Raw genomic sequence first — 10000 nt, 5'->3', positions numbered from 1 at the left:
TATTTTGAAAACTTGCTCTTCCTGTTTATTGACTGAGGCCTGACAGAGCAGTGAGTCAGAGATGAGGCATCAGATGAGATGCAACACCTTGCGCTGAAGCCAGTGACCTTTTCTGTTTCACTGAGTTGAAGGGTCATAAGGGCCCACTTTATTTTGCTGGTTCACTACAAACAATCAACCGACCTGCTTGTTGACACTGTTGACAATAACAGGGTTAAGGAGATGTTATTGTAAGGGTTAAAGGAACATGCCACCATTTTATGAACTTGGGTTATTCATCATCTCCCCTAGAGTTAGATAAGTGAGCAAAAGCATTTTTGACTCCGTACGCACATCGTCTTAGTCCGGTAGTGCCCCCGCAGGCTTACCTTAGCATAGTGAATGGAATCTCTCGTCACCGGACAGCATGAGTAAAACAACAAAAGAAAAATCCCTAATTCCTTCTTGTGGCGTGCATATTCACAACGAACACAAGTAGGTACAAATGGCAATCGTGCTGTGGCAAGTGAGATAAGGTACTCGTGTTCCGTGATATCTCTGCACCCATGTAGCAGTGCTTCTCCTGTGCTTCGCCCCAATATAGTCCCAAATGAATATCTGCCTAGGAAATCGCTTCATTTTAATCTCCATTTAAGGTAAAACTAGATGTACCGCAGAGCGGTACAAAATATGACCGCCGCCCAGTCCAGCACATTTTTTCCACAAAAATAAATCACGCTGAAAGGCCTATATGATATGTCTCACTAAATTGCATTATCCACACTCAATTCTCACTGGTACCAAAACATGATTAGTTCATAGATTTGATCATAGATAGCTTCGCTGCGCGGCGGTCATAATAACTACATTGTGTTGTTTTAATATATCTGAAACGAATTTCAACTCAAAGCAAATAGGCTACACATTTTTATTTATTTCAGTGAGTACTGTGTGGTCTTTGAATATTGAAGCCTTGACTTGAGCTGCAGAGGTGCAGAGATCAAACCTGTGCCACAAAAACCAAAAGGCTAGCAGGAGAGCAATTCAAGAAACAGGAGGACCACAGTGGACTGGCAGGTTATTACTCTGACTCGTGGAGCCAGGCAGGGAAAGTCCAATTTGACATTTTGAAGAAACGTGGGGAGACAGAGAGGATGGAGGGAGGGAGAGGGGTGCTGGCGGGGAAAGGTGGGGCGGGTTCGTGACAGCGAGGCTGCCGGGGGTAGCTCCTACCACAGCATGTGATTTATGATAGAGCCGTTAAATCACAGACTCGTTTGGAAGGCAGACAGCCCGGCGCACAGGACTCCGGCTGGGCTCGGCTTAGCCTGTGGCAGCCTGAAGACCGTCCGACCTGCCCGTGGTCAGCGCATCAACCTGTCAAAGAGACAGAGAGGAGGACCAGGAGGGGAGAGAGAGAGAGAGAGACAGAGAGAAAAAAAGGGAGAAAGGGAGAAAGAGGAATGGAGAGAGAGGTGACGAGAAAAGGGTGGAAAAGAGCAAGTGGGAGAAAAAGAGAAAAAATAAACAGAACAAGGAAAGAGGAGAGAAGAAGATGACATACAAAGAGAAGGAGGGAAAGAAGAGAAAGAGCAGAGAGAGGGAGGTAGTAAGGAGGAAATAAAGAGACCTGGCGAGAGCAAGGGAGACTCTGTCGGTATTTGCAAGGCTCATTGGAAGAGGAGACTGGCTGAAAGCAGCCGAGTGAGCGTGTGTGCTGACAGTGAGGAAAAGGACCTGGACGGCGCATAAATTTCACTGCACGGGTTCGGAGCTCTCGCCGCTTTAATGAGAAAATCCACAGCGGCGCAGGGTGCAGCCGCGCTGAGCTCCAGGCACACGTTGTCAATCACATGCCACTCACGTACGACACAGCACACCGCATGTCGCCACACTCCTGATGGGCTTGTTTGAGTCACTGGTGTGTGGTGTGGTGTGGTGTGTGTGTGTGTGTGTGTGTGTGTGTGTGTGTGTGTGTGTGTGTGTGTGTGTGTGTGTGTGTGTGTGCGTGCGTGCGTGCGTGCGTGCGTGCGTGCGTGCGTGTGTGTGTGTGAATGTGCGTGTGTGTATTCATGTGTGCCATGCTTGCTACCTATTTGTCATAAATGCATGGGGCCTGTAGAGCTATGATAGAGTGCGAGACTGAGTGCATGAGCCTCAGATGCACCTGCTGCGGTAGAGGTGAAAACGTGCTGAAAGTCTGTTTGTAAGTCTCTGTCCTTCACTATGGCTTCAGCCTGCAGGGGGTTGAGTGAGGTGTGTTGCCATAACACAACTCAGAGCAATTGCTTCTCATGAAACATGCGGGCCAGATGAACACTTTAGGCAGGGATCACATTGACCAGTGGCAAGCGGAACATTTCCTATTGTTTGTTATGGTTCGGCAGCGAAACAGTTGGAGCGGCAGCATTATGCTAGTGTCAAACAATTTGAGCTCTGAACCTTGTTGAACTTTCAAAGGTAACGCGAGCATAGACCATTTGTGTAACTTAGGAATGTGATAGAACTTCTTTCGAATAATTATGGTCTGAGCGTTGTGTTATGCTTTACTGCTGCTGCTTCCTTATTTCCAATGGGATTCCCGTCTTACTATACGCCCACTGCAGCTTTCGAGCTGAGCAGTAACTGAAATCTTACATGCCAGTCAATTTGTTGTTAAGGAGTGAGACACAAATGTGTGTTCAACTTGTGGGAAAATGTCATTCACACACTCTCACACACACACACACACACACACACACACACACACACACACACACACACACACACACACACACACGCACACACACGCAAACACACACACACACAGCCACAGTATTTTGTAACACATCATCATTTGAATTAGGTCATATTGAAAAGGTCTGTCCCAGGGGCACTACAATAACAATTATATTATATTCTCCATAAGAACTAAATCCATTTCCTCACAACAGGGATTACCACTGATATAAAGATTGTCCTAGAGGCAGATAGGTTAGTGCATACAGTCCATGCTACATTGGCAGAAAAATAAATGGATTTATTGTTGGTTGTACAATAAATTCGACTGTTGTCATTCAGATGATGTTCTCACTCGCTGGCTAAGAATTGTCCTAAAACACTCACAAACCCACAAACCCTGATGGGAAATTTGGCCACAGTGAATCTTTTCAGCATGTAAACATTGCGTATTTTTGGATTTAAAAAAAAAATAGAATGCTGCTGTCTATTGAACTCCTGAGCTCTCCTCTCTCTGTAAGAACCTATTCCAAACTCTGTCTGCCATTGCTATCCACTTACTGTAAGCCATTTGTTCTCTACACTGCTTTTTTATCTGGCTTCTTTGTATGCTTTGTATGTCTTCCCTGGGCAGAGATGGGATTGCATTGCTTTTACTGCTTTATTTTGTCTTGTTTCCTGCCCTGTGTTTGATTCTCTGAATGATAGGATTGTCCTCCAGAAATCCTGTATAAAGCCCAAACAATAATCCTACCTACCACTTTTTGCCCACCTGAAGTATGTTTTAAGACCTTCTACACCAACATAGCACAGCATAGCATAGCATATACTGTATACTCTTTTGATCCCGTGAAATTTGGTCTCTGCATTTATCCCAATCCGTGAATTAGTGAAACACACACAGCACACAGTGAACCCACAGTGAGGTGAAGCACACACTAACCCGGAGCAGTGAGCTGCCTGCTACAACACCGGCACTCGGGGAGCAGTGAGGGGTTAGGTGCCTTGGATGTGGGGATGGGAGAGCAGTGCTCAACCACTTCCCCCGCCCACATTTTTCCTACTGGTCGGTGATCGAACGGGCAACCCTTCGGTTACAAGCCCGAAGCCCTAACCAGTAGGCCACGGCTGCCCCAACAACTACACCTCCAAGGACCCAGCGGTTATACACTACTGTTATAGCAGTATACTCAGCTGTTATAATTTTGCAGACGACCCTACAGTATAGTCATTTGACTCATCCAGGATTGCTGCATAGTCTGCATATTGGCGGGAGGCTGAATGACTGTAGGAACTTTAGTCTCCCCTCAGCGCTGCTCACTCCTACATTATTAAACAGCTCTGTGTTCAGTGTGCAGGGGTAGTTCTAGAAAATGTGGGCCCTATGAAAGACAATAATTCTGCTCTCTGGGGGGGGGCCCCTGTCAGCGCTGGGTCCTTAGAATCATCCCCCCCCCCCAGCAGTGCCCCTGTCAGTGTGGAGAGACATTTAAGATTTGGGGAACTACCATTTCTAGAGACCTGAAGTGAGAGCAATCAAGTCTAGGCTCTGGCAGAGCAGAGGATGTACAGTACTTGCTGTGTCAGTTGAGGAGGTAAATTTGTCTGCAACAGGAGCGGTCAAAGCCAGTTCCACACTGCAGTCCTCGAATCCGTCTTGTGCACATCTATCACAGTCTTGTCCAGAGCAGCCATAAAACAGGATAGGGACAGACTGCAACGAACAGTAAGGACAGCAGAAAAAAAATATTGGTGCTCCCCTTGCCTACCCTCCAGTACTCTTCAAGAAGCAGGGAAAATCATTACAGCCTTGACACAGCCTCTACTACAGAACCCTGTATTCCAAAACTGCCAGATATTTGTTATCAGTCTCATGATCAGCTGATCAGTATCCTTTGCCACAATTACCAGCAGGGACGAACTGGGACTTGGACTATCTTCCAAAAAGGCCCACTACCATTTGCACTCGCACACATATTATGTGTCTAAATGGCCTTGAGTGTCTGTTCATCTTTTTAAGACTAACGGACATTGCACATACTGTAGAAAGCATGGCCAGGTTGGTGCACACAGTATACAACTTGGTCAGGTTGGTACACAGTATCACCAAGATGTGTATAGACCTAGGGTTAGAGCTATTGCAAATATGTGGTAGTTATGGTAGCAAATGTCTAGAATGTAGAACACTGAACACTTTTGGTGACACTGAACGGAGGTGCATTTCCCTTTAGTTATACATGTAGCCTATGAATCGTAGACTATAATAGCAAGGGCATGCCAAATGTGTGTGTTTTTTTTCTCCAAACTGTATGCCGTCACACACGCACAGACAACAGACACTGATACCGGTAACACAAAACTGAATTAAGAATGCACTTGCCACGGAGACGTTTTCCACTGCTGTTTTGTTATTTATTTTTATTCAGGTTAATATTTAGCTTCAAAATTTATTTTTACCTCTTAAAAAATTACAGAGATCGGTGACCTCATGGCTGGCTATATGGGCCTGCTTACTAGCCTAGAAATCTAGACGCACCCTAGCGGCAGCAAATGTAATTTGCTGCCAGGGTAGTCTAGCAACTCTCCGTTGGCTTGCGAGCTGGAAAAATTAAACTTCGACCAGGCCAATCACATCGTGTAGTCGGTAGGTGGGCTTAACATAGGCCTAATGATGGCAGAGTTGCAACGGTTCAGTGTGAATTTCCTGCTGCTTGAAAACAAAGAAGATGTCTGCTGCTGCTGGTGAACTGCGTGACACAAGTTAAGCTTTGTTTACGTTGGCAAAAGTTTGAACAACTAGCCAACTAGCTCCGCTGGTGGGAAAACGCATGGGACTCATGAGTTGAAGCGCTATCCTATTGCGTGCAGAGGGAATTTGAAAAACAACCGTTTATCCCACCCCTCGGACTGAGCACTGCGAATGGTGAGTCCCCAGACCCTACAGTACATCTTGATGTGGGTCTGGCTCATCAGGCTACCTGCTTACATGCCTATGCACAGAACTCCTAATCCCTACATTCCCTACACTGGACTATTTGAACTTTCTGATAATTTCTGTGACTGGTTATACCTCAGGTGACTTTAAACACCATGTTCTATTCTCTACACCTAACTAACCTATTCATTATCATGTATACAGACCTTACTGCCCTGTAACTGACCCTAGGCAGATGGGTCTGGCCCTTGAGTCCTGGATCTGCTCGAGGTTTCTTCCTATATCTGTATCTCTAATTCTAGGAGTTTTTCCTCACCCATGTTACTCATGGGCTCTCTCTGAATACACTCTGTAAAGCGCCATGAGACATGTGTAATGTTGTGGCGCTCTATAAGTGAAATTAAATTGAAATTGAATTGGAATCTCGTTGTCAGCTTAATTAAAAAAAAAAGAAAAAGGCAAAGGAAGCAAAGATGAAAGATTGACATGAAAAAAGGCATATGTGACGTGAGGTAGTGAGACATTTATCAACTGTGTGAGTTAGCAACCATGGTGACACTGTAGCCTTTCCCTTGTGCCTATCCTGCTATCGAAAATGTGATGGCACAAATGTTGCTTTTTTTTAATAACAGTGATAACTGATAACGTAGACATAGGCTACTGATAAGTGAAGCATATTTATTTGGAGACCTAGACACTGGGCTACTTGGCTGATAAAGTAGGCTATATTGAGCCAGGCCGACGGCCGTTGGATGGACGGCCGTTCTGGACTTTTCCAGAATGTCCATATTGCCAGTCCGCCCCTTATTAGATCAGAACGTAACTTGGGCGTTGTAATTGATGACCGAATTAACCTCTCTTAGTATGTAGCTTCTATTGTAAAATCATGTTGGTTTATCCTTTACAACATCAGGAAGATCAGACCTTATCTGACACAAGATTCCACACAACTTCTTGTTCAGACCATGGTCATCTCCAAGCTGGACTATTGTATTCACTATTAGCTGGCTTACCTGCTTGTGTAGTAAGATCATTACAGCTGATTCAGAATGCTGGAGCACACCTGGTCTTCAATCAGCTATAGAGGACACAACTCCTCCCCTAGATACTCTCCATTGGCTCCCTATAGTAGCCAGAATTAAATTTAAATCTCTCACTTTTGCCTATAGGACACTGACTGGATCTGCTCCTTGTTATTTTAATTCAATGATTAAGATGTACATCCCCAACCACCCACTGCGATCTTCGGATGAGCGTCTGTTTTGTCGACCATCATAAATGCTAGGTCTAATATAACTAATTCGACTCTTTTCCTCAGTGGTTCCATGTTGGTGGAATGAGTTGCCTAGTGCTCTCCGTTCCTGTGATAGTTTTGGGTCATTTAAGAAGGGTCTAAAGGCATATCTGTTCAACATGCACTTAGTTCTTTAAGCACTTCTTATGCGTTATGGTTTTTATAATATTGTTTTATTTCCATTAGGCTGTTGATTCATTTGACATTGTTATTTATTATTGATATTCTCCTTAATGTACTCTTACCATGTTATTGTTTTTTATATTTTTGATTCAATGGACATATTGTTTATTATTACTTTTTTCCCCTCATTTTCATTATTTATTTCATTAGGCTATTGATTGAATTGACATTGTTTTTTTCTATTGCTATTCTCCTTATTATAGTCTGACCAACATTTTAATTTGTTCCCTGTTAAATTTAAGTATTATATTGTTTTGTATTTGTATGTTGCTTTGGACAAAGGCGTCTACCAAATCCCATAACCATAACTATAACCTATAACGATAACTATAACGGTACTCTTGTTTCTTCAGAAACAAACACCCTGCTTCATACTGTATCTACAAATACTGTATTATACATATACTCTCATATATCAAAATTTAATTTCCATATGTAATGGCTTTTTTTGTTGTTTGCATTGCCACAAACTTGCATTTCATGTTTATTGTTTCTTAAACTACATGTATATTGTGTTTTGTTTGTAATAATATGCACATTTTATGGCTTGAGAGTCACCACTAGCCATAACCATATTTTCCCATTTGTGATAACATTCATGACTGTAAATCTGATTTGCTATTCTACCTGGCTGTACTAGGGACAGTAAGAAATCCGACTGAAATCACTATAATTAAATTGAATTGAGTTTGTCATGCTCTGTGCAATCCATTTTGGGAATACTAGATTGGGAAAAATCAATACAGAAACCCCTCATGGATCAATGTTAAAGAATGAAGTTCCTACTCTCCCTTTTTCCTCTGTGTTTGTTTGAAAGGTGGACTGTGTGTGTGTGTGTGTGTGTGTGTGTGTGTGTGTGTGTGTGTGTGTGAGTGTGTGCATGCGCTGTGCGCGCTCAGGCGTGTGTGTGTATATGTGTGTGCTCTTCTCTTTAAACAGACTCAGAAATTAAATTTTAAAGAGATATTCTTAGCAAGTGAAGTTTACTGTAAGCAGTCTGAACTGTGTTAATTAGATATGAACTTTATGACAGTATTTCTCCATTTCATGGTCTTTCTCATGAATCAGGGCAAGATCTGTTGAGTGCTTCTGAAGTTTTTCACATTTCTAATCACCTCAACAATGGCATGAGAAAAAATCTTATTCTAAAATATTATAGATATATCTCCTCTGTACTCTAGATCAGGAATTACACATATACATGCTAGGGATGGTAAGATTCACCGTTTCGATCCTACTGCCTGATTAAAAAATCAGATAGAATTTATGATCAACTTGCGATGTATCGTTTGTAATGTCTTTGTATCGGTAAAAAATAAAAATATTTTCATATGATTATCAGTAGAGGTTCTATAACTTATTTAGAAATGTGACCAAGAAGTTTAGATTGATTTCCCTTCTCTGTTTCCTAAGTGCTGTCTTGTCCACTGCTGTGCCTATGCCATGCTGCAATTAAAATCACAGGCAGTAGACTAATGAGTGTGGAGGAGACGTCTGCCTTCCCTTTCCCCACCATTTCATCCCTGCTTAGAAGGCTACCAGCGCTAGCCTAACCATAGCAAGATGACTGGTGAGAAAAGTATCACAACTTTTCTTGCAACAGTTCAGTTGGCAATAACCAACGCCATTGACTTCTTTATTTGTTAAAATATCCAGCCTAACAATGACATAGAGAACAAGGGCTTCCATTACCTATTCCATTACCTATTATACATCTTGGAGCCAGGGTACGACATAGCTACCCAATAGGAAGCTATTCACCTAGAAAACAATGTATACGACAAAGTGAAACGAACAATAACAGAGTCGTCTAGAAAAACTAATTAAAGCATCTAAAACAAAAATTGTTGAATTTGTGTTATGCGGTCAACAAATACTGTTTACAGGGCTTAATTGCCAATAGGCCTATTAGTCAAATGTTTCGCATTTGGAAGCAGTTGTGAACCTGTTTGTTAAAGGTTATTCTTTTTTATATAGGCTACTGCATGTTGGAAAAACACCACTGATTTCTGTCGAGTTGTCCCACCTGTTAAAATTGTGAAGCACAATTTAGATATAAAGAATGAAAATCAACTACCAATACTACAATGACTTATCATCATATCATCATATTCTTTTGCATGGCATCGTTTCTTGGTAAATCGCATTCATATCCTATCGAAATGTATTGCATGGCATTGCATTGCATCGCAATAGGGGTGAATCGTATCATATCGCATAATAAGTATTTATTGTATCGTATCATTATTGTATCGTATTGTTAGCACTGTATCGAGACGTGTATCATATCGCCTCAATGATGAAGATGCACATCCCTAATACTGGCCAAACAGTCAACCTCTCATACTGTATCTGGTTGACTACTTTTTAGCCTTGGGGGGCTCTGACTGTCCTGGCTCCTGCAGTGATGTTTTTTTCCCTGAGAGCTTTTTGAGATTTCTGCCAGGTTCTATCAGTGACAGTTTGCCACGCGTCAATGGCTCTCCCCTCCTCGGCAAGTAAACACGCCTTTAATTATTCATAAAGGCCACCGACTTTGGGCGGGAACCATGCGGCAGGGCGTTCTCGCTGTTGTTACAGGCGGAGGAGGAGGAGGGCGAGATACAGGGTTGGGGGTAGAATAGTGCTGAGCTGTCACATCTGCAGCCGGTCGCAGCCGTCGTCATCTGACGGCACTAACGACTCGACTCCTTATTTATCGTCTAATCAGCAGCAGCGTCACTCTTCTTGTGACAGTGTGACCTCTCCGTGACCTTTTCATAGCCTCTGTGGCATAGATATATACGTAGATACCGCATTGGACTCTAGAGTGTATGTCAACGGCGCCGCCATATTGCTGAGGGCAACAATCGAGCGGTAAATCACTGGAGGCCAATGGAGGAACAGGTATC

This window comes from Alosa pseudoharengus, unplaced genomic scaffold (genome assembly GCF_046254945.1).
Source record: "Alosa pseudoharengus isolate Yale_2024_CS ecotype anadromous, Long Island Sound unplaced genomic scaffold, YU_APseudo_1.1 YU_APseudo_1.1_scf_15, whole genome shotgun sequence".
NCBI lineage: Eukaryota > Metazoa > Chordata > Actinopteri > Clupeiformes > Clupeidae > Alosa > Alosa pseudoharengus.
This window is presented reverse-complemented; position numbering follows the sequence as displayed.